The 24,443-nt window shown below is 45.0% G+C and overlaps 1 protein-coding gene across 2 annotated transcripts in view; it reads right to left on the bottom strand.

The window, feature by feature from the left end:
- HOPX (HOP homeobox) overlaps positions 1-24,443 on the bottom strand; it is a 147,237-nt gene that overhangs the window by 27,626 nt on the left and 95,168 nt on the right. The window contains exon 1 of one of the 2 annotated variants that reach the window (XM_035004911.1): positions 4,140-4,513. The exons of the other annotated variant lie outside the window; for it this stretch is intronic. The gene's annotated coding sequence lies outside the window, so the exon portion shown is untranslated. Of the gene's footprint in view, positions 1-4,139; positions 4,514-24,443 lie in introns of those variants that run through there. 2 annotated transcript variants of the gene reach the window in all.

The raw sequence follows: 24,443 nt of genomic DNA, 5'->3' as shown, positions 1-24,443 counted from the left end.
TGTGCAATCACGCCAATCATTTTTTTTTTAAAGATTTTATTTATTTATTTGTGTGAGAGAGAATGAGAGACAGCACAAGAGGGAAGAGGGTCAGAGGGAGAAGCAGACTCCCCGCCGAGCAGGGAGCCCGATGCGGGACTCGATCCCGGGACTCCAGGATCATGACCTGAGCCGAAGGCAGTCGCTTAACCAACTGAGCCACCCAGGCGCCCGCAATCACGCCACTCATTTTTCAAAAAATTATTTGTGGTGACACTCTGAATGGCCAGAGGAAGAATCAGGCTTCCCGACAGCAGCTCTAAACCAGTGTGGGCTGGCCACCTGATGCCAACAGCCTAATCCTTTCCTCTGAACTTGAGGGACTTGAGGGCCTGTCTCCCCTGAGCCAGGACGGTGTTTACTTTCTCCCTCCTCTCCTCAATGCTATGCTCAGCAGGGAAGACTCTGTGCCCTCGGGCTGCCCAGCTGCTCTGGGCTCCCGGCCGCCTGCAGACTCTGCTTCCTTAATGGGGGTGGGGGGGGCGTTAATCACACACCTGGCCACACCCCTCTTCACAGGCAGGACGCGCGACACGCAACTGCCACTTGCCAACGACCAACGGCTGCAGCAATCTCAGCCTTCGGACGGAGACAGGGCTGTCAAGGACCCAGAGTCCCAGGAACTGAGGGGGCTCCTTGTCCCCGGCTGCAGGCCTGGGTCCCTGAGGAAGGAGGCTCCTTGTCACGGAGGCTAGGCCGGCTGCCCTGCCAGTGCCAGCGTCCACACAGGAGGGGGAACCAGGTAATTTCTCTAAAGCCCTGTGAGCAGAATTTCTTGACGTTTTATCTCCACTGTAGTGTTCTTAAGGTGGCGCTCCGTTTTTTCACAAAGATAAATGCAGCGGTCTCCAATAAGTACAAATGCATTTAACACAAAATAGACCAATTCAGACAAAGCATTCTGTCAGGCCCCACAGTCCATAGGGAATTCCCTGAGGGATGGGATTTGAGGAATTCTACTCCAAACCCCCAATCCTGGTATATTTTCCCCCAGCAAGTTGCTTGGAATTTTTACCAGTTGGGATTATACATTTGGCCTAAAACTTTGATCCTCCTGATTGCCCCAAATGGTAATTCCTATTTAGATAACATTTCAAAGAATTCCCAGATACGTTATCTTGCTGGAACCTATTTAATATCCTGGGACATAACTCATTAAACAATTATTGTCTATTAACACCATAACTTTAATGAGTTTTCCAGAGATGGAGAAGCAAAGCCCTGAGGGGATGAGACCCTGAAAATCAGATGCGTTTTAGACTGGAAGGGAGCTGAGAAACCACCTAACACGTGGAGCCGGCACAGGCAGGGCAGGGGAGGTGGGTGGTCCCGTGGGCACCCCTGCCCCCAGACAGGGGCCACAGTGAGGGGCAGACAGGAACAGCAGTAGCCACAGAAACAAACGTCACCCCGTCACACTGCTGCCCAGGACCGACCTAGAACTCACAAGGAAAAGCCCCCGCGGTGCCAAATCGACTCATTCCAGGGCTGAGAACTTGCGCTCAATCCTGCAAGAACAACTTGGCCGTCCCTGGCATCTCAGCAGAGAGCCTGGTGTGTCTGCTGCGATTCTCCCAAGGCATATAATCCTCTGGCTTATCCCAGATATTTTTGGAGGGAACAAAAGGAAGCCTTCGTTTTGAAACATCCCTTCTCACGTGTTAGCACAATCCTTCAATAATGCACCTTTGAGGTTCATGCTTGTGTTCTCTCTGACAAATGCACCTTTGAGGTTCTGAGTAATTCTTCCCGCTGGCTGCCCCGAGCGTGTCTGGGTTCCAAGAATTTGCTTGAAATGCGCCAGATGCCTTGTCCTAGCTAGAGCCACACGTGTGGTTTGGAGGACCCAGTAGCATGGTCTCAGGGGTTCCTCTTCCTCTGAGATCCTGCTGCTGTCTTCCCCGGGCCATGGGACATGGTGGCTGTATGGTCAGGGGCAGACCCACCTTCTCTCTGGGCTTCCCTAGCCTCATGTGTCAAGGGAGAGGTTGGGGTTTCACTGGTTCTCATCCCTGGCGGTGTGTTAGAATCCCCGGGGAGCTTTAAAAAACAATGCCAGGATCCTTATTTAATTGGTCAGGGCGGGGCCAGTCCTGGGTATTTTTAAAAACAGTTTTCCAGATCGGCAGTTGCTGAGCTAGATGATCTCTGGAACCTTCGAGGTTCTATACAAGCCCGCAATCCTGACAGTCTGATCCTCCATTTTATTTATTGAATCAATTTTTTTCCAAACCTACTTTTTATTTTCAGTATGTTGCATAGGCTGACGTTTAGAAATGCCTTTAATTATATAGAAAAGATGGATTGTTAAAGTATTGTTTGTTGGAGCATAATTGGCATAGAATACTGCATGTGTCTAAAGTGTACGATCGGATAAATTTTCACCCGTAAGAAAAATGGTTACCACAGTCGCAATAGTGAACATATCCATCACCCCCAAAATGTCCCATGCCCCTTGATAACCCCCCGCCCCCTTTCTCCCCTCTCCTCTTCCCCAGGTAACCACTGATCTGCTTCCTGTTACTATAGTTTGCATTTTCTATCACTTTATACCAATGGAATCATACAGTATGTTCTATTTTCCACCTGGCTTCTTATTATGTCCTTAAACTTTAGATATCAAGCTCTTTGAGAACAGGAGCCCACCTTGTATTTCTTTTCTCTTCCTCCAGGCCCCCAACTTATCTTTGCCCAGAGAAACCCCTTAATCATTTTTTGCTTGATGGGAATCAGACCTTGGTGACCTTGCAAGCGAGCTTCAGTTGGGTGGCCTACTCCCCACTCCTCTGCAGGTTCCTAGCCAGCAGTTTCAGCTCAGTTTAAAAATAATACGTTAGCTTAAATGCATCCATTGGGGGTCCGTGGAGTTCTAGGGCTCCAGAAAATGAGTGTCAAGGTATATGTTGGGGGCAGGGCGAACTACCTGGGAAAGGTCCTTGGCTTTCTCCAGATTCTTAAAAACCAGGTTCTTGACCCCAAAGGAGGAACTATGGAATTTATGTCGTGCTTTATTCCTATTATATCCTACATGTATTTTATTAATATGATGCCCAACTGTAATTCCTCTACTGTCTGCTCCCTCTCCTCCTCCCTCCCCCTCTCCTCAGTACCTTTATTTTGTTCTCTCCCTGCTCTACTAAAGGCCCCGGGGAAATTTTCGCATTCCTCTTCTCTTCAAGACCTTCTCACCTAAGTTATGTGGAGTGCTGTGCCTCTTTATTCAATGATTCCTATCCCACCTTACCTAACACTTCACCTAAATACCTGGATACCACTGTGTTCCATTGCCTCAAAACCCCGGAGCATGGGATTCCTTTTTATCTTAAACAAGATCAACGTTTGCATTGTTGTAAATAAGTATTATAAGAACCAGACATAACAAGAAATAGCACTGCAGATTCTCCACTGAGCAGCCTCTGCTTCATCCAGAGATGCCTCCTCTTACTCCCCTCTACCAAACACAAAAAATATTTAAAAAAATAATACGATGTCTGATTTGAGACCGAGATGAGTAATAGCAACATCAGCTTCTAAATGATAGATTCATACGCGTCTGGCACAGTCACATAAACACGGGTTTCAAAGTGTCTTCCAGAGAGAGGAGAGAGCAAGAAAGACATCTCATCTGCTGGCCAAAAGGCCTAAATGGGCTCCACCTTGCCCCCAGTCCCCCTAACCCCTTGCATGTTTGCAAGGGTCTGTTATCTTCCACCCGGCCCGGCTGTCTGGCTCCCTGCTCGGGACCAGCTCTTCACTTTTTTTTTTTTTTTTTAAGATTTTATCTATTTATTTGACAGAGAGGGAGAGACAGCGAGAGAGGGAACACAAGCAGAGGGAGTGGAGGAGGGAGAAGCAGGCTTCCCACCCAGCAGGGAGCCCGATGTGGGGCTCGATCCCAGGACCCCGGGATCATGACCCGAGCCGAAGGCAGACGCTTAACAACTGAGCCACCCAGGCGCCCCACTCTTCACTTTTATTCTTCCTTTCAGCCCTGCCTTTTCCCCAGCAGATTAGCACATACAGCAACTACAGCACTGCAGTCCAGTGTCTACACGATTTCATTCTTCTGCAATAAAGGCAAGCCTCTGAAAGTTACTTACGTGGAAGTGGCAAAGGCAAGCTCTGGATTTGGAAGCCGAGTCTGCTGATGCCAGCCCACTTAAATAGCTGGGTTGGCTGACGCGGGTTGTTGATAGCACGTTTATTTACGCCTATGAGTGCACGCTCAAGCAAGGACCTGAAAAACCTGCAGTGTGGGCAGCAGGGGAACAGCTGAAAGTATGCCCAGGTTACATCTCTCCCGGTTCTTCGAGTCTGATAGGCAGGCGGTGACTTCTGAGTTTCATGGAAGTTTCTCGGCACCACCTTCTTGTCCCTGATCTCTTTGCCAGGCCAAGACTCTTCACCAAGATAACATGAGAGATGCAGCTGGGAGAGGAAGGAACAAAGGACCCTGACCGTTGCACCAAGTTCCTTATTTTGAATGGGCTTCCAGCTAGATGTTGCCGTATTTTAAACCCTAGGCTTGGTGAGGTTGATTTCACAGCTCTGTGGGCTGGATGCCAAGTTAAGCGCCTGGACAGTTGCCCAATCAATGAAAAGTTGTGGTGTATGTGTGTGTGGGTTTTTTTTTTTTTTTTCCAGGCACAGAACGTACAAATAAAGAACAGTTATAGGGGAGGTCCAGGCTAGGATGATACAATTTTAGGTCCCCTTCAAAAACGATTTTAGTTTCTTTCTTCTGTGTCTGTACTTTCCTCCTGACTTCCCCTCCCCTTCCTTTGTTAATGAAATTCCTATCTAAGAGTTGAAAGATTCCCCATGAAAGCTCAAATAAAAAGCCAGTGTGTGAGCCAGCCTGTGGGAAGATGCACTCCAAACGTGAGAAGTGTTCCGTGGTTCATGTGATCGTCAGTGGAAACGTTTCTGAGGGTGAGGGTATGTGTGTGGGTGTGGGGACCCAGTTAGCCGATGTTTATCTGCTTTTTATAGCTAGATATGGCAGTTAATAGTCAATTGCAGCATTGCTAAACACATTAGCTGGGTATGATTTTGAGAGGATGAAGGAAGAGAGACAGGGTTTGGTGAGATCATTTATGGGAGTATCTGTGTGTATTTGCTGGTACGTAGTGCAGACTGGTAAGTTCCACCCAGATTACACAGCCTATATTCTTCACTTCACTGGACAAAGAAAAAGCCCACTTGATTCTCTCGGGAACAGTGGCTATATATGAAAGAAGAGCAATCATTAAGAATATTTCTTTCTCTCTTGAGAAAGGGGGGGAATGGTTATAAAACATGTGTGGGAGAATTGTAGAGACAGGGGGCTGGCCTATCCCAACCCTGGTTACCAGAAGAATTCTTTTGTTGCCTAATTCATTGCCTAACTTTTGACTGTTCTATGGCCAAATCTGGATTCTTGCCTCTCAGAGTTCTTGAATGCAGGGTCTATGTCTTGTTTATCATTTGACACCTACAGAGCCTGGCACAAATGATGAGGACAATGACAATGACGATGGTGATGATGATGTCTGGGTTTACACTCAGGACTGATTGGAATCAATATTATGAAAGTTGCTTCAGAATGTTTTCAACTATTCTTTTTTTTTTTTTAAGATTTTATTTATTTATTTGAGAGAGAGAATGAGAGAGAGAGAGAGAGCATGAGAGGGAGGAGGGTCAGAGGGAGAAGCAGACTCCCTGCCGAGCAGGGAGCCCGATGCGGGACTCGATCCCGGGACTCCAGGATCATGACCTGAGCCGAAGGCAGTCGCTTAACCGACTGAGCTACCCAGGAGCCCCTGTTTTCAACTATTCTTATTTGTTTATTTATCATCTGTCTTCTGGAATGTGACTTCCACGACCTCAGTGACCTTGCCCACCTTGCCCACTCTTGTAACCCCAACACCCAGCACAGTGTCTGGCCCATAGTAGGTGTTCAACAGATATGTGCTGTTTGCTTAGTTTCTAAATTCCTTTGAAGCATGTGCAACCCAACCGACAGAAGTTCTGGAATCAGTAGTCCCATCTTGGTTCACACATGTTTCTTTCACTCTTGCATAATGCGTTGGCTTCAAGCGATTCCTCTTTATCCAGTGTGTCATGGAGATGAAACTGAAAGTGGCAGAAATCACAGGGCAGCTTGACATCACTTAAAAACTCTGCAGGTATGTGGTTTCAGGTTGCTCAGTGGTGCAATGAGGTTACCAAGAACGCAGGTATTTTCTGTGTTCCATTTTGAAGTCTTCAGTGTGATAGCATTGCCTCCTGTCATGGCAGCAAGGTTGATGCGGTAGCTTGGTATATCCCATCCTTAAATGAAAAAAATCAAAGACAAGTAGGAGGGGAGATGGGCTTTCTCCTTAGTATCCCTCTATGTTAGAAAAGTCTTTCCAGAAGCCATCAGCAGACTTCCAGTTATGTCTCCTTGCAGAGAACGGGGTCAAATGGCCACCACACTGGCTAAATCCCTCATGGCCACTCCAGGCCATGAGAATTTTGCTTCACTCTAGCAGCTCTCTTTGGCTGTGGCACATGTTTTTTGTTTTTTTGTTTTTAAATGAAAAAAAAGCTTACTTCAACTCTCAGCAAAACTAAAACTATTTCAACAACCCACAAATAAGGGAAGTAGCTGGCTACAATGATTTTTTTGTCTATGGGCTTAGATTATAAGTCTGTATCACCACTGATTTTCTGCATATCCAAGGAATAGCATATAATCTAGCAGCCTCTTATCTTCTCCTATGTCTGATGGGATTGATGATGCTGTTAGTTCTCAGAAACATCAAGCCTAATACTGCAACTAAGCATAAAAAGGTTGCCAAACAGTCTCTAAGGGTTTAAGACTCATTTTCCTGCTCCTCTTCTTGTCTCTTATATTTCAGTGGAATCCCGTATTCCCATGTTTGCATCTGGGAGCTCCAGCTACTGCTTCGGATTTGTAAACTGGAAACAGATGGCTGATACAGTAATTCTCACCTAGTTTGTATTTTCTCCTGGTGATGAGCAAACTTCAAATTAACACGCAGATAGGCAATTTTGTTTTCCTTCTCTTCACTGTTCTAGACCTTTTCCTTGTGGTGGGCTTCAGGAACTCTCCTCTCCATAGTCACAGATCAAGAGAATTAGGATGAAAGATGTGGTGGAAAGAACAGTATCTGGGGGACACCTGGGTGGTTCAGTTAGGCGTCTGCCTTCGGCTCGGGTTGTGATCCCGGGGTCCTGGAATTGAGTCCCACATCCGGCTCCCTGCTCAGCGGGGAGTCAGGTTCTCTCTCTCCATCCACCTCTCCCCCTGCTCATGCTTTCTCTCCCTCTCTAAGGAAAAAAAAAAAAGAGCAGTATCTGGGTGCTCAATAAGTGTGTGTTGAGTGCCTGGAAGAATGGTGGAAAGGAAAGAGTATGGACTTCTGAATCATGCAGGCTTGCATTCATGTCCCACCTCTGCCACTTCCCTTCGATGTGAGCCAAGGCAAGTTACACAACTTCTCTCAGATTCAGTTTCCTCATCTATAAAATAGGTTTGCCAAAAGGACTAGAGATAATATATGTAAAGCACTTAGCATAATGCCTAGAACATAGTATATGCTCAATAAATGGTAGTTGCTGCTAATAGTTACAACAATAAGCCCAATTTTCCTTAGTCATCTTTGTGGAGCCCACACATGGTGGGCACAAAATAGTGAACCTAAAGCCCAGGGTGCTACAGCAAATGGGAGTGTTTGGAAGAGCTACATAGAAGGTGGTGATATCTGGACCGTGGGCAGCAGTTTCTTTCTTGCTCTAAGCCAGAGATCACTGAAGTGCAGGAGGCCACTTTATGTATAAGGAGCATGCAATGGTGAAGGGGGAGAAAAGCCATTCCCTGGGGAACAGAAAACTGCCAAAGACGTTTAAGAAAAGTTCTCATGAGGGATATAAACCTCCCCAGGGCCAAACTCTGACTTGGGCAAAAGCAAATTAGGAAGAAGGGTGACCAGAGTATAGAAGCATATACCAGCCAAAAGTTCTACCCCCCAAGGTGTGAACTTGCAGAGATAGTGTGGAAGTGCTGACTCCCAGCGGGCCCTTCCTGGGCCCAGCCTGGCTGGGAGGCAAACCAGCGTGGCCAGTAGCAGAGGATCAGCAATGACAGAGAACCTGGATGCAGAAAAGGATGTCAGCTAACCTGGGTTGGAGATGTTTCCCTTGGCTGCTCCTGGCAGAGGGTTTCACACGCTCCCTGGGGAGGAGGGACTGAGAGTTATAACAGAACCACACTCTAGCTTGTTGTGAACTGGCAGTGATTAGGTCATTCTTTCTGTGAACTGCAGGTATTTATTTCCAAGTGTGGATTCCATCATCTTACCTAATCCATCCACTGTCCCGGTGGATTCCTGAGTCAGTGGATGACTAGGAGTTAGGATGCTGTGGCCCATGCCCAGCGCCCACTGTGGAAGGTGCCTGGGGAAGGGCTGTTCTGACTGGTGTGGTCCATGTCGCCATTGCTCCTTGACTTAAAAGTCATAGTCTCCTCTCATTCCATTTTGTTTCATCCAGAGTCTAATGAACGGGGAGGTCACAAAGCATCGTTTTCCCTAGAAACCCCATTCATGCTGTTGATCAGAGGAGGGGAAGGCCCTTGGTTATGGGGAGCATCAGCCATCTGTGGAAGGAGGGAGGGGGCATCTGTCTTCACCCACAAACACCTCCAAACGCGTCCACTGCTCTCCCTCAGCATGAGGACTCACGGCTGGCAGCAGGAGCTGTGGGGTGACATTCTCAAGAGGGGTGGAGCCTCACCTAAGAGGCTAACCTTCCATGAGTGACAGGAAGGTATTGCAGGTTGGGGCCACCTCAGCCTGACTGTCATCCCCTAATACACAGGGTGAGGAAAGAGAGTCCCCACACCCATGAAATTTCAGGGATGGGCCCTGTGCTTTTAGAAAGCAGCAGGTGGGGAGCTGGGGTGAAGAAAAACAAAATCCTTTGGTAAAAACTTGCCTGACTGGGTGTCAAACCCAGGCCCAGTCCATGCTACCAATCACCACACAGCATGACCTTTGCGGCCACTTGTCAGGGTGACTCACTGGAGCTCCAAGGAGGAGAGCAAGAGCAGGTCCCACCTCCTCCCCAGGGGTACGCCCTCCCAAGCTCCCTCTATTTAAGATACTTGACTTCTTCTGGGAGTGATTTTGCCTGGAAACACAGAGGAAGAAGAAAGGAAAAAGGGGAGCTAACAGAAATATAAAGCTTGCAGACAAACCAAAAAACAAACAAACAAAATGTATGTCTGATACTGTGGGAAAAGGGTTGCACATATTTTGGGCTAAAATTGTGGATCAGCTGAAGGGAGAGAAAAGTTTTGATTAACAGCTACAGACCTTTTCCTTCCTGTCTCTTCCCCTCCACCTCCAAGGCCACAAGGTGGACTCAGCATGTGACTCCAGAAACTCCCATGCCCTCTCCATGCCTCAGTCTGCATGAGGAGGGAGTTGAACTAGATGATCCCTCTGAGGTCCTTTCCATTTTAATCTTCTGCCCTCCAAGGGGAGAGGGTCAGGGGCCACTGGGTGGAGAGGAGGGACCCCCCAGCAGCCACCGGGGAGGATGGACCCCCCACTTAGGGCTGAGAGAAATGAGAGGAAGCATCAGGTACAATGTGAGCAACTATTGTGACACTGAAACCCTCCACTCACTACCATTGGTAAGGATCCACTCCCTGAGGCTCCCTAGTCCCCCTCCTCAACAACCTGGGCCTCCCCAAACCTCCCGGGATCCAGTAATTAGAGATAACACCTGGCTGTGTGTATATGTGCGCATACGTGAGCGTGCGCCTGTGTGCATTCATGCGTGTGTGTGTGTGTGTGTGTGTAGCAGAGAGAACAACCAGGACTCAGCTCCAGTTACCATGCTTCAAGCATGTGTTTGGTCAGTGCCTGACTTTCCACTACAGTCTAGAGAGACATCTTAAAAGAGAAACCCCCGAGGTGGGGGACTTTAGGAGGATGGGGTTGGGGGGGTTGTGGGTGAAGAAGGGAGGGAGGGAGCACCGTACATACATCATCCCTGAAAAAAATGTCTAAAGTTCTTACTTTCTGCTTTTGGCAAAAATATGCTCTGGTCTGATTTTGTTAACTAATTCAGCGCAATTCTGCTCTGCACATTTCAGCAAAAACCTCCCTCCACTATGGCCTTCTCTGAGGTTTCTGTAACGAGGCCTTGGCAGGGCAGTGGGCAATGATTTAAGGTCTCTTGTACAACGGCTTCTGTTGTGGTGAATTACATAAATGGTGGTGCACACTCTCGCATACGACTTTTACCTCTCTGGAGAGTCAGCTCCCAGACTAGTCTTTCCAGTGGGTTCTGAATAACCTACAAGAGGGCCTGGTGTCCTGAGTTGACTTCTCAAAGATGAACTGATGAGGGAGCAAAAGGCAGGCTGAGGGCAAAGCACGAGAGAACACCCCACACACCCCTCCCAGGTGGGATATTTGTGACATTCTGCAGACGCTCCTGACTGCCTAAGAACAAAGGAAGGGGAAAAACCAATTGTCAACTAATAGAGATCACAGTCACGCAGGATATGAGCCTCCAACACCTTACAACAGTCTTAATGATTTACAAGGGGAAAAAAAAAAAAAAAGCAGTCTTACCAACAGCCAGACCTCCAGAAACTTACAGACTCAATTTCCTGAGGACCTAACATCACCTTTCCCTCCATAGGATAGAAAACCTTATATGATCAGTCACTCCTCACAACCCCAGCCAGGTCTTTCTGCCCATAGGTCCTGTCCCTGTGTCATAATAAAACTACCTTTTACCTTTTAGCACTGAAGATGTCTCCAGAATTTTCTTGACTGTTCGTTCACATTTCACATCAATACCACTGACTCTGTTCCCTGACTCAAATGGAAATAAACTCTGCATTTTTCATGATGCTGCCCGTAGTTACCCCATCTGTCCCAAGGCCAAATCTCAGGCTGAAGAGAATTTAGGGTGGTACCAGGATTCAGAGGGAAGGCTCTGGAGACAGTGTGGACCTGGCTCAGACCTATGGTGACCAATGGTCCTGGTTTTCCCAGAACTGTCCTGGGTTAGCACTGGATATCCCATGTCCTAGAAAACCCCCCAGTCCTGGGCAAACTGGGATGGTTTGTCACCCTGTCCTAGTTTTCTTACATCGTAGTCAGTAATTTAAACTCTTTTTTTTTTTTTTAAGATTTATTTATTTATTTGAAGGGGAAGGGGCTGAGACAGAGGGAGAGAGAGTCTTAAGCAGACTCCACACTGAGCACAGACCCCAATGTGAGGCTGGATCTCACAACCCTGAGATCACGACTGGAGCCGAAACCAAGAGTCTGACACTTAACTGACTGAGCCACCCAGGCACCCCAGTAATTTAACCTCTTTGAACCTTAGTTTCCTCATATGTGAAATGAAGATAATGATCACCACCTCATGTGATATTTGAGGAGTAGGGTTGATATCCACCCACAGATTGTTCAGGAAGAAAAGAGAGGATTGGGTGACAAAAGTAATGTGTTTGTGCCTCTGTTCCAAGGAGGAGAGGGCTCCTCTCCCCCATGTGTTTTGACCTTTCCAAGTGTAGGTGTGAGCACAGCACTTGAGGATTCTGGAACAATCCAGAACCTTGCAGGCCCTGGCTAACGCAGAAAGCTGGGTTAAGGTCTCTCCCAGCCCTGTAATTATCTGACTAAGTGTAAATGGCAGAGGCTGCTGCCTGCTTGCAGAAGTCACTTTTAGCAGCCACCACTTAGGAGTCACAGATAAGGGATTATGAAGCCTTTTCTTTTCAGCATCCTTGTTGCCCCTCAGCTATTGTGCGCAGAGATTCTTAACTAATAGCTGTGTTCTGAGTGACTATTTCCCAGTAACTACTGTTTCAGGGCTGAAAAAGGAAATGAAGTTAATGTTTTCCAAAGACTCCCTTGCAAGCCTTTTGCAGCCCAAGGGTGAATTTCACAGGCGTCTTGATCCCCGGCAGTAGAGGCTGAGGGCTGTCTTGGAGACCAGAAGCAGCAAGCAAGAACTCCCACAACAGAAGAGAGGCAAGGGAATTATATATTCAAATGTCCTGATAGAAGAAGGCTTTAATCAAAGACACCATAGAAAACAAGCTGCAGGCTGATAGGGAGTATTTGGAACATGACGGTGTCAAAGGGATCCAGGCTTATTCTGAACAGAACAAAATGGGGAAAATGGTCCTTCCTAGTTGAGCAGAGCTATGTCAGCACTAACAACACGAGGGGGCTCCTATTAGGAAGGTGCCAAGGGTTGGAGATTATTCAAAGTGTGATCGTCTTTACCATCCCAGCCCTCCCACCCCCACCACAAATGAAGTCAGAAACATCAGAATTAGTGCCAGATCCTGATTGAAAATAGAATTTTGCAGAAGTGGAAAACTCAACATGCAAGACTCTGGCACCTGGGATAACTAACTAGTCCAAGGCAGTGGATGGCACAATTTTGCGTAATTAGGACACATTTGGGAGGAGAGAAAAAAAGAACTCTCCAATCAGGAATTTACTGATTTAGGGAGGGGGGAAAGATGGTGGAGGAGTAGGGGACCCTTTCAACTGGTCCCCGGAATTGAGCTGGATATCTACCAGACCACTCTGAGCACCCACGAAACCAGCCTGAGATGTAAAAAGATCTGGGTCTCTACAAACAGAATATCACAAGAGGTTGGTTTGGAGGTATGAAGTGGGGAGCACTGATTCTGTGGGCAGATATCGGAGGATAAACGGCAGCGGGAGGGTGCCTGGACGTGGGGATCCTGCACCGCCGGTGAGTGACAGCCTCGCGCACTGCGGATGGGCACAGACTCGCAGACCAGTAGCAGCGGGGAAAGGACTTTAGGGCAGTCCCCGGGTCGGAAACCCAAAGCTGCGGGGTCGCGCCTGCGAACTGCAGCCCCCGGGGCAGAAACCCGGAGCGGTGGGGTCGCCCCTGCTAACTGGGTGCAGCTGGCGGTTTCAGAAGCACAAAGGGCAGAGACATGCCCCGACCTGGAGGCAGGACTGGGGGTGCTGCGGAGGGGCGCACAACCCAGGCCGCTGCAGTTTATAGCAGCATGGACAGAAACGGAGACAGTGTGGCCTGGAGAGCTCACTGAAGGACAGACTGCGGTCTCTCTGCTCTGAGGCAGAGGGTTGGAAACAGTCTCTTCTGCTCTGACTCACGGAAAAGACATGGAAAGCCGCCAGGGAAAGGCGCCAGAGAACAAAAGCCCCAAAAACTGATTCCCGCTGAGCCCATCCCCTGCCACATGGGCGCAGGGCAACTCCACCCAAACAGGGTTGCCTGAGTAACAGCGCGGCAGGCCCCTCCTGCAGAAGACAGGCTGGGAAAACAAGAGGCCAGCAACCCTAAGATCCCAAGAAAACAGGTGTATCTTGCTTGGGTTCTGGTCAATAATTTGGACTCTATACATTCCCTCAAACACCCATCAACAGAATGACTAGGAGGAGGAACCCCCAAAATAGAAAAGACTCAGAGACTATGACTTATGCTGCAGATTTACAAATGGATGCAGATATAACCAAGATGTCAGAGATGGAATTCAGGCTAGCAATTGTGAAGACAATGGCTAGAATGGAGAAATCAATTAATGGCAACATAGAGTCTCTAAGGGCAGAAATGAAAGGTGAATTGGCAGAACTTAAAAATGCTATCAATGAGATCCAATCCAATCTAGATAATCTAACAGCTAGGGTAACTGAGGCAAAAGAGCGAATAAGCAACCTGGAGACAATATAATAGATAAAAAGGGAAAAGAGGAGGCCAGGGAAAAACAACTCAGAATCCGTGAAAATAGAATCAGAGAAATAAGTGACACAATGAAGCGTTCCAATGTCAGAATAATTGGAATCCCGGAGGGAGTGGAGAGAGAGAGAGGACTAGAAGATGTATTTGAGCAAATCGTAGCTGAGAACTTCCCTAATCTGGGGAATGAAACAAACATTCGTGTCCTAGAGGCAGAGAGGACCCCTCCCAAGATCAAGGAAAACAGACCAATACTCCGGCATGTAATAGTAAAACTTGCAAATCTTAGAACCAAGGAAACCATCTTAAGGGCAGTTAGGGGGAAGAGATTCCTTACATACAGAGGGAGGAACATGAGAATAACGTCAGACCTATCCACAGAAACCTGGCGAGCCAGAAAGGCCTGGCAAGACATATGCAGGGTACTAAATGATAAGAACATGCAGACAAGAATACTTTATCCGGCAAGGCTTTCATTTAGAATGGATGGAGAGATGCAGAGCTTCCACGACCGGCAGAAACTGAAAGAATATGTGACCACTAAGCTGTCCCTGCAAGAAATACTAAGGGGGGTTCTATAAAAAGAGAAAGACCCCAAGAGTGATATATAACAGAAATTTACAGGGACAATCTATAAAAACAACATCTTCACAGGCAACATGATGACAATTAATTCATATCTTTCAATAATCACTCTTGACGTGAATGGCCTAAACGCTCCCATAAAACGGCACAGGGTTGCAGATTGGATAAAAAGACAGGACCCATCCATATGCTGCCTACAAGAGACTCATTTTGAACCTAAAGATACATCCAGACTGAAAGTGAAGGGATGGAGATCTATCTTCCATGCCAGCAGACCTCAAAAGAAAGCTGGGGTAGCAATTCTTATATCAGACAAATTAGATTTTAAACTGAAGTCTGTAATTAGAGAAACAGAAGGACACTATATCATTCTTAAAGGGTCTATCCAACAAGAAGATCTAACAATTGTAAATATCTATGCCCCCAACATGGGAGCAGCCATCTACATAAGCCAACTGTTAACCAAAATAAAGAGTCATATTGATAACCATACGTTAATTGTAGGAGACCTCGAGACTCCACTCTCAGAAATGGACAGATCATCTAAGCAGAAAATCAACAAGGAAACAAGAACTTTGAATGATACATTGGACCAGATGGACCTCATAGATATTTACAGAACATTCCACCCTAAAACAACAGAATACTCATTCTTCTCAAGTGCACATGGAACTTTCTCCAGAATAGACCACATACTGGGTCACAAATCAGGTCTCAACTGATACTAAAAGATTGAGATTATTCCCTGCATATTCTCAGACCACAATGCTTTAAAACTGGAACTCAATCACAAGAAAAAATTTGGCAGAAATTCAAACACTTGGAAGCTAAAGACCACTCTGCTCAAGAATGTTTGGGTCAACCAGGAAATCAAAGAAGAACTTAAACAATTCATGGAAATCAATGAGAACGAAAACACATTGGTCCAAAACCTATGGGCTACTGCAAAGGCGGTGCTAAGGGGGAAATACATAGCCATCCAAGCCTCACTCAAAAAAATAGAAAAATTCCGAATTCACCAACTAACTCTACACCTTAAAGAACTAGAGAAAAAGCAACAAACGACGCCTAAGCCATGCATTAGAAGAGAAATAATTAAAATTAGAGCAGAAATCAATGCATTAGAAACCAGAAACACAGTAGATCAGATCAACGAAACTAGAAGTTGGTTCTTTGAAAGAATTAATAAGATCGATAAACCACTGGCCAGACTTATCCAAAAGAAAAGAGAAAGGACCCAAATTAATAAAATTATGAATGAAAGGGGAGAGATCATGACTAACACCAAGGAAATAGAAACAATTATTAGAAATTATTATCAACAACGATATGCCAATAAACTGAGCAATCTGGATGAAACAGAGGCCTTCCTGGAAACCTGTAAGCTGCCAAGACTGAAACAGGAAGAAATTGACAACCTGAATAGGCCAATAACCAGTAACGAGATTGAAGCAGTGATCAAAAACCTCCCAAAAAACAAGAGTCCAGGGCCTGATGGATTCCCTGGGGAATTCTACCAAACATTCATAGAAGAAATAATACCTATTCTACTGAAGCTGTTTCAGAAAATAGAAACAGAAGGAAAACTTCCAAACTCATTCTATGAGGCCGGCATTACCTTAATCCCCAAACCAGAGAAAGACCCCATTAAAAAGGAGAATTTCAGACTGATATCCCTGATGAATATGGATTCCAAAATCCTCAACAAAATCCTAGCTAACAGGATCCAACAATACATTAAAAGGATCATCCACCACGACCAAGTGGGATTTATCCCCGGGATGCAAGGGTGGTTCAACATTCGTAAATCAATCAATGCGATAGAACACATTAATAAGAGGAGGGAGAAGAACCATATGGTCCTCTCAATTGATGCAGAAAAAGCATTTGACAAAATACAACATCCTTTCCTGATTAAAACTCTCCAGAGTATAGGGATAGAGGGAACATTCCTCAAGCTCATAAAATCCATCTATGAAAAACCCACAGCGAATATCATCCTCAATGGGGAAAAGCTGAGAGCCTTTCCCTTAAGATCAGGAACACGTCAAGGATGCCCACTCTCACCACTGTTGTTCAACATAGTACTAGAAGTCCTAGCTACAGCAATCAGACAGCAAAAAGAAATAAAAGGTATTCAAATTGGCAAAGAAGAAGTCAAACTCTCTCTTTTCGCAGACGACATGATACTTTATGTGGAAAACCCAAAAGACTCCACCCCCAAATTACTAGAACTTGTACAGCAATTCAGTAATGTGGCCATATAGACCAATGGCACAAAATCAATGCACAGAAATCAGTTGCTTTCTTATACAGTAACAACGCAACTGTAGAAAGAGAAATTAGAGAAACAATTCCATTTACAATAGCACCAAAAACCATAAGATACCTCGGGATAAACCTAACCAAAGAGATAAAGGATCTATACTCTAGGAACTACAGAACACTCATGAAAGAAATTGAAGAAGACACAAAAAGATGGAAAAATATTCCATGCTCATGGATCGGAAGAATAAACATTGTTAAAATGTCTTGCTACCCAGAGCAATCTATACCTTCAATGCCATCCCGATCAAAATTCCAATGACATTTTTCAAAGTGCTGGAACAAACAATCCTAAAATTTGTATGGAATCAGAAAAGTCCCCGAATCGCCAAAGAAATGTTGAAAAAGAAAAACAAAGCTGGGGGCATCACGTTGCCTGATTTCAAGCTATATTACAAAGCTGTGATCACCAAGATAGCATGGTACTGGCACAAAAACAGACATATAGACCAATGGAACAAAATAGAGAACCCAGATATTGACTCTCAACTCTATGGTCAAATAATCTTTGACAAAGCAGGAAAAAACATGCAATGGAAAAAAGACAGTCTCTTCAATAAATGGTGCTGGGAAAATTGGACAGCCACATGCAGAAGAATGAAACTCGACCATTCTCTAATACCATTCACAAAGATAAACTCAAAGTGGATGAAAGACCTCAATGTGAGACAGGAATCCATCAAAATCCTAGAAGAGAACATAGGCAGTAACCTCTTTGACATGGCCCACAGCAACTTCTTTCAAGATACATCTCCAAAAGCTAGTGAAACAAAAGCAAAAATGAACTTTTGGGACTTCATCAAGATAAAAAGCTTCTGCACAGCAAAGGAAACAGTCAACAAAACAAAGAGGCAACCCACAGAATGGGAGAGGATATTTGCAAATGACACTACAGATAAAGGGCTGGTATCCAAGATCTATAAAGAACTTCTCAAACTCAACACCCAAAAAACAAATAATCAAGTCAAAAAGTGGGCAGAAGATATGAAAAGACACTTCTCTGAAGAAGACATACAGATGACTAACAGACACATGAAAAAATGTTCATCATCATTAGCCATCAGGGAAATCCAAATCAAAACCACATTGAGATACCACCTTACACCAGTTAGAATGGCAGAAATGGACAGGGAGAGAAACAACAAATGTTGGAGAGGTTGTGGAGAAAGGGGAACCCTCTTACACTGTTGGTGGGAATGCAAGTTGGTACAGCCACTTTGGAAAACAGTGTGGAAGTTCCTCAAAAATTTAAAAATAGTTACCCTATGACCCAGCAATTGCACTCCTGGGTATTTACCCCAAAGACACAGATGTAGTGAAAAGAAGGGCCATATGCACCCCAATGTTCATAGCAGCAACGTCCCCAATAGCCAAACTGTGGAAAGAGCCGAGATGCCCTTCAACAGATGAATGGATAAAGAAGATGTGGTCCATATCTACAATGGAATATTATTCAGCCATCAGAAAGGATGAATACCCAACTTTTACATCAACATGGATGGGACTGCAGGAGATTATGCTAAGTGAAATAAGTCAAGCAGAGAAAGTCAATTATCATATGGTTTCACTTATTTGTGGAACATAAGGAATAGCATGGAGGACATTAGGAGAAGGAAGGGAAAAATGCGGGGGGGGGGTGGATTGGAGGGAGAGATGAACCATGAGAGACTATGGACTCTGAGAAACAAACAGGGTTTTAGAGGGGAGAGGGGAGGGGTGATTGGTTAGCCTGGTGATGGGTATTAAGGAGGGCACATACTACATGGAGCACTGGGTATTATATGAAAACAATGAATCATGGATCACCACATCAAAAACCAATGATGTAGGGCGCCTGGGTGGCTCAGTTGGTTAAGCGACTGCCTTCGGCTCAGGTCATGATCCTGGAGTCCCGGGATCGAGTCCCGCATCGGGCTCCCTGCTCAGCAGGGGGTCTACTTCTCCCTCTGACCCTCCCCCTCCCCCCTCTCATGCTCTCTCTATCTCATTCTCTCTCTCAAATAAATAAATAAAAATCTTTAAAAAACAAAACAAAACAAAACCAATGATGTATTGTATGGTGACTAACACAACATAATAAAATTTTTTTAAAAAAAAGCAAAAAAGAAAGGAATTTACTGATTTACATAAATATTAGTGTAATCGTTGGTTTCAAATCCAATGGTGCCTCCCTCATATTTACATCCTAAATTAATGAGGGGCAGGATGCCAAGGACAGCGATATTGCTGGCTTTCGGTGGCACACAAAGCTGTCCACCAGACTGGGGAAACCTGCAAAGTAGATGTTTCTAGGTTACCAAGTTATTTTTCTCCTGTGTTTCCCACCCCTTTCTAAAGAAAATTAAAGTCTGGAACAATTAATTCAAAAGTCAAGAAATTTGATTATCTGAGTAATGCATTAAGCCATGACCATTAACTAGTACTGCATGATAAATCACTCCAAAGCTTAGTGACTTAAATTAACCACAATCGTTTTATTATCTCTTCCAGTTTCTGTGGTCAGGAATGCAGGGAGGGTTCAGTGGGGAGATTCTGCTCTGGGGCCCCTCATATGATTGCAGTGAGACAGTGGCTGGAGCTAGAACAGCAGAGGAGCTGGAGAAGCTGCAGTCTTACTGGGGGTCTCCCTCATGTAGTCTCAAGGTCTCTCCATGCAGTCTCTCCACAAGTGCTGGTTGAGCTTCCTCACAACATGGCGGCCAAGTGCACCAGTGCAAGTAATTCAGCTCCCAAGGCAGCAGCATCAACTTTTATGACACGGCCTTCGAAGTCATGTGGCATCACTTCTATCACATTCTCACATTGGTTACAAGTGAGTCACAAGGCCACCTAACTCAAGGGGAATTAGTGGAGAATTCTTAATTCCTACTAGAGAAACGGCAAGCTTCCAGAAGAGCGATGTGGGGTGGGAGATATTGTGGCCATCTTTGGAAAATACAATACGCCATAAGATATGAATAACTGATGAGCCTAACCTTTAAAAGAAATTTTTGTATTTTAAGAAAATGATGTTAACCCAATAGATCTCTAAATTAGTGAAATATGTACTGAAAAACCTAGTGTTCACTACCTTTGACCCCTTCTTCTCCACGTTACCTCTGATTCTTCAGGGTCAAACAATAGGGTGTAATGTGATGTATTAGTTTGTTGGGGCCCGCATAACAAAGTACCACAGACTGGGGGGCTTATACAACAGAAATGTATGTCTCCCAGTTCTGGAGGCTAGAAGTCTCAGATAACGGTGTCAGTGGGGTTGATTCTTCCTGAGAACTGTAAGAGAACAACTGATCCATGCCTCCCCTTTAGTTTCTGGCAGTTTGCTGGGACTCTCTGTTGTCCCTTGTCTTGTGGAAGCATCCCTCCCATCTCTGCCTTCATCTTCACATGGCATTCTCCCTGATGCATGTGTCTCTGTCCAAATTTCCCCTTTTTTATAAGGACACCAGTCCTTTTGGGTTAGGGGCCCATCCTACTCCAGTGTGACCTCATCTTAACTAATTATATCTGCAATGGCCTTATTTCCAAATAAGGTTACATGCTGAGCTACTGGGGTTAGGACTTCGACATGTGAATTTGAAGGGGGGGGGGCATTCAACCCACAGCATGTCTCTTATTTTCTGAAGGAAAGAGCTTCTTTTGATTTGGTTTCTAAGAGTATGAATGGGAGAGTAGCACCCAACTGCAAGTAACATTTTCAAATTTTCTATCTTCTTTCCATGGCCCTTGCCATTCTCTCCTATCTCCTAAACACCTTCAAATTTTTTTTTTAAGATTTTATTTATTTATTCATGAGAGACAGAGAGAGAGACAGAGGCAGAGGGAGAAGCAGGCTCCCCACGGAGCAGGGAGCCCGATGCAGGACTCGATCCCAGGACCCTGGGATCATGACCTGAACCGAAGGCAGACGCTTAACCGACTGAGCCACCCAGGTGTCCCTAAACACCTTCAAATTTTAAGGAAAGGTTTTCATTAAAGCTATTGATGTCATTAGAGTATTTTAGGATTAACGGTGTTTTTTATTAAAATGTCCATAAATAAATAAATAAATATTTTTAAATGTCATTATCAGATGTTGGTTATGGAACCTCATTCCCTCCCAAATTCTCTATAATCCTAATGTCGCTAGTTATAGAACTTCAAATTGCCTAAGATTTTTCAAGACCTTATCCTCTTTGGAACCTGGGCCTCATATCTATGCAGCAACTTAGTTCATTTAAGGAGGCTCAAAGAACAATTTCTTGACTTGGGCAATGTGAAATTGTTCTCTCTTAATATTATGCAGACATTTAAAAATGTATTTCCTTTGGATGTTGGGAGCAAAAAGAAAGACAGTCACCTCCCGCTGCCTCATTAGGGAAGCCACACGTCTTTGGTTTTCCTGACCAAGCACTTATCTTGTGCTTGATGTTTTCAAAATACCGTCTAAGCCTTAAATAGCCAGTTTCCGCTGCATCTTTACGAGATGTGAGGATTCTTGCCATTTTTAGTAAAGGAATTTGAAGCAAAAAGCACCAAGGTGACCTGTAGAGCAAAAGCGGTATAACAAATCAGGACTAGAGCCAAGTGTCTGCCATGTCATGAACTAAAACTTTATTTTGTGCAAATCCAGGGACAGATTCTCACGACCGCATCCCTTTCCCGTCTTCCCAGAAGCCAGATGCCCACTTTCCCCTCTGCTCTGCAGTCACTGGGGAAGCAGCAGATGAGGCAGGAATTAGCAGATGCCCAGCAAACAAGGACAAGGCCTAGCAGATACCACTGGAAGCAGGCCTGTTCTCAGTGTTTCTAAAACACCCCCTGGAGAGTCTCAGAAATCAGAAGAGGAACCTTTGGGATATGAAGCCCCAATCAGCAGGTGGGCATCCCAATGCAATCAATCTCTACCCACTGGGTGGTGAGGTCTGGGAAAATCAGGACATGTATCAATACTAAAAATGGTATAGGAGGTGTTCCTTCTAGTCTCAGAAAACTGTGATCTTCTTGATCAGAGACTCCACTGGAAACAAGCCCTCTGAAATTCTTTGGTCTAGTCTTAAGCCAGCAAACAATAATAGCAAACTTTACGGTCTTTCCTAAATTAGGAAGGTGCTGCCAGATAGACTCCCAGACATCTTATGTGGCTGCTTCCCCAGGAAGACTTGTAGGCCCCATAACACTCTGTAGTATTTGCAGAGTTCTTGGTTTTTCCTCTGATGAGAGAAGATTGCATATCACTGGCTGGTCCTATACTTGAGTGCAGGAAAATTAGTGGCATGCAAATTATCTTATTTAAGGTAATTCAAGACTCCACCCAGACCAGCATTTTACTCTTAGGCAGGCCATTAAAGCAAAAAGCAAATGCAAATTACAAGCTCCCCTGCCGAGGTACCAAGCATACCCTTTCCCTTCTTTTCTCTTTAGTCACTCACTTTAAAGCCGTGATTGCCTCTTTACTTGGCAGAAGTATAGCTAGTAAGGTATATTTTGCTTTGATTGTAGGATACTCGGGTGGAATAGCATATGATGTGGACCTCTTTCTAAGCAAGAAAATAAGTTCAGGCTTCGCATCTTCATATCAAAATGCCATGTTGGTCCTGCACACCTGAATTCTAAGCACAGGGATCTAAGCATTTAGGTCTATTTTCCTAATCAATACGAGGAAACTCATCCCATTTCTCAGTTCATCTTAGTTTAGGTTTTCAGGTATAAAATTTTTACATTCACAATGTTTATTATTTATACATGTCTTAATGATTTTATTTTTAAAGAGTTTTTACTACAATCACCTCAAATCTTTTTTTTTTAATAATGTGAACATGGTATTAATAATAAATAAAACACATAATATTCAACACTGAGAATTTCCTTAAAAATCATTGTGTTTTGGGGTGCCTGGGTAGCTCAGTCGTTGGGCGTCTGCCTTCAGCTCGGGTCGTGATCCCGGGGTCCTGGGTCCTGGGATCAAGCTCTGCTTCGGGCTGTCTGCTCAGTGGAAAGCCTGCTTCTCCCTCCCCCACTCCCACTGCTTGTGTTCCCTCTCTCGCTGTGTCTCTCTGTCAAATAAATAAATAAAATCTTTTTAAAAAAATCATTGTGTTTTGCTCACAGGTTGACTAGAGAACACTGGTAAAAGATAACCAGTTCTGTTATTTTGCTGGACACACTCATACTGCCATACTGGAAGTTAAGATACTGAAATCTCTGTATGAATTGTTTAAAGCCACTGTCCTAAGCCTCCTGAGGACCTACCACAGGCACTGAACTCTGCACCTCCCCTGGAACCTCTCCCTTATTCACCTTCTCCAGGATCCAGCAACCAAAGGGGCCCTAAAGGACCAACTCCAAACTATGACCAGTTGCCATTCTCTCATGTTGGTAATCTTGTCGTTCTGGCTATGTATTTTAATATTCCCCTTAGAGGGAAGGTTTTTGCTACTCTTGCATCCCTTTAGTGCTAACAATAGCTTCGCACTAATTTTTTGCAAACAATATTCTTTTTTAAAAAAATTTTTTATTGTTATGTTAATCACCATACATTACATTAGTTTTAGATGTAGTGTTCCATGATTCATTGTTTGTGCATAACACCCAGTGCTCCATGCTGAACGTGCCCTCTTTAATACCCATCACCAGGCTAACCCATCCTCCCACCCTCCTCCCCTCTAGAACCCTCAGTTTGTTTTTCAGAGTCCATCGTCTCTCATGGTTTGTCTCCCCCTCCGATTTCCCCCCCTTCATTCTTCCCCTCCTGCTATCTTCTTCTTCTTTTTTTTTCTTAACATATATTGCATTATTTGTATCAGAGGTACAGATCTGAGATTCAACAGTCTTGCACAATTCACAGCACTTACCAGAGCACATACCCTCCCCAGTGTCTATCACCCAGTCACCCCATCCCTCCCACTCCACCCCCCACTCCAGCAACCCTCAGTTTGTTTCCTGAGATTAAGAGGTCCTCATATCAGTGAGGTCATATGATACATGTCTTTCTCTGTTTCACTTATTTCGCTCAGCATAATACCCTCCAGTTCCATCCACGTCGTTGCAAATGGCAAGATCTCATTCCTTTTGATGGCTGCATAATATTCCATTGTGTATATATACCACATCTTCTTTATCCATTCATCTGTCGATGGACATCTTGGCTCTTTCCACAGTTTGGCTATTGTGGACATTGCTGCTATATACATCGGGGTGCACGTACCCTTTCAGATCCCTACATTTGTATCTTTGGGGTAAATACCCAGTAGTGCAATTGCTGGATCGTAGGGTAGCTCTATTTTCAACTTTTTGAGGAACCTCCATACTGTTTTCCAGAGTGGTTGCACCAGCTTGCATTCCCACCAACAGTGTAGGAGTGTTCCCCTTTCTCCGCATCCCCGCCAACATCTGTCGTTTCCTGACTTGTTAATTTTAGCCATTCTGACTGGTGTGAGGTGGTATCTCATTGAGGTTTTGATTTGGATTTCCCTGATGCCGAGCGACTGCAAACAATATTCTTAATCGACTGAGCCACCCAGGCGTCCCATAAACAATATTCTTTTAAGGGCAGGGTAGTGGTGAAGAATACAGATTCTGAAGCTGGACTGCTTGGGTTCAAACCCTGGTTCAGCCTCATATTTGTCCCTGTGACCTTACTGCGTTCTGTATCTTCTCCATACCTCATTTCTTTCTCTGTGAGTTGGAGGTAATAGTGGTATCTCCTCATAGGACTGTTGTGAGTAATGAACAGTGAAGATAAGTCAAGT

The sequence above is a fragment of the Mirounga leonina genome, unplaced genomic scaffold (assembly GCF_011800145.1).
Source record: "Mirounga leonina isolate KUSES-001 unplaced genomic scaffold, KU_Mleo_1.0 Mir_129, whole genome shotgun sequence".
Classification (NCBI taxonomy): Eukaryota; Metazoa; Chordata; class Mammalia; order Carnivora; family Phocidae; genus Mirounga; species Mirounga leonina.
Note: the sequence above shows the minus strand (reverse complement) of the source record. Positions and strands in the feature narration are given on the sequence as shown.